A 1250-nucleotide genomic window follows, 5' to 3' on the forward strand; every position below is an offset into this window, starting at 1 on the left:
AAGTGTGTTTTCATACAAAAACTGTTAATTACAACTAACTTTGTCCATCCGATTCGAAATTTGTTCTTTGATATGAAGTTCCACCAGAAGTGTGTTTTCATACAAAAACTGTTAATTACAACTAACTTTGTTCATCCGATTCGAACTTTGTTCTTTGATACGAAGTTCCACCAGAAGTGTGTTTTCATACAAAAACTGTTAATTACAACTAACTTTGTCCATCCGATTCGAACTTTGTTCTTTGATTTGAAGTTCCACCAGAAGTGTGTTTTCATACAAAAACTGTTAATTACAACTAACTTTGTCCATCCGATTCGAGCTTTGTTCTTTGATTTGAAGTTCCACCAGAAGTGTGTTTTCATACAAAAACTGTTAATTACAACTAACTTTGTCCATCCGATTCGAACTTTGTTCTTTGATATGAAGTTCCACCAGAAGTGTATTTTCATACAAAAACTGTTAATTACAACTAACTTTGTCCATCCAAAACGAACTTTGTTCGTTGATATGAAGTTCCACCAGAAGTGTGTTTCCATACAGAAACTGTTAATTACAACTAACTTTGTCCATCCGATTCGAACTTTGTTCTTTCATATGAAGTTCCACCAGAAGTGTGTTTTCATACAAAAACTGTTAATTACAACTAACTTTGTCCATCCGATTCGAACTTTGTTCGTTGATTTGAAGTTCCACCAGAAGTTTGTTTTCATACAAAAACTGTTAATTACAACTCACTTTGTCCATCCGATTCGAACTTTGTTCTTTGATTTGAAGTTCCACCAGAAGTGTGTTTTCATACAAAAACTGTTAATTACAACTAACTTTGTCCATTAAAAACGAACTTTGTTCGTTGATATGAAGTTCCACCAGAAGTGTGTTTTCATACAAAAACTGTTAATTACAACTCACTTTGTCCATCCGATTCGAACTTTGTTCTTTGATATGAAGTTCCACCAGAAGTGTGTTTTCATACAAAAACTGTTAATTACAACTAACTTTGTCCATGCGATTCGAACTTTGTTCGTTGATATGAAGTTCCACCAGAAGTGTGTTTTCATACAATAACTGTTAATTACAACTCACTTTGTCCATCCGATTCGAACTTTGTTCTTTGATTTGAAGTTCCACCAGAAGTGTGTTTTCATACAAAAACTGTTAATTACAACTAACTTTGTCCATTAAAAACGAACTTTGTTCGTTGATATGAAGTTCCACCAGAAGTGTGTTTTCATACAAAAACTGTTAATTAC

The sequence above is a fragment of the Anopheles moucheti genome, unplaced genomic scaffold, assembly GCF_943734755.1.
Source record: "Anopheles moucheti unplaced genomic scaffold, idAnoMoucSN_F20_07 putative_Y_2, whole genome shotgun sequence".
NCBI lineage: Eukaryota > Metazoa > Arthropoda > Insecta > Diptera > Culicidae > Anopheles > Anopheles moucheti.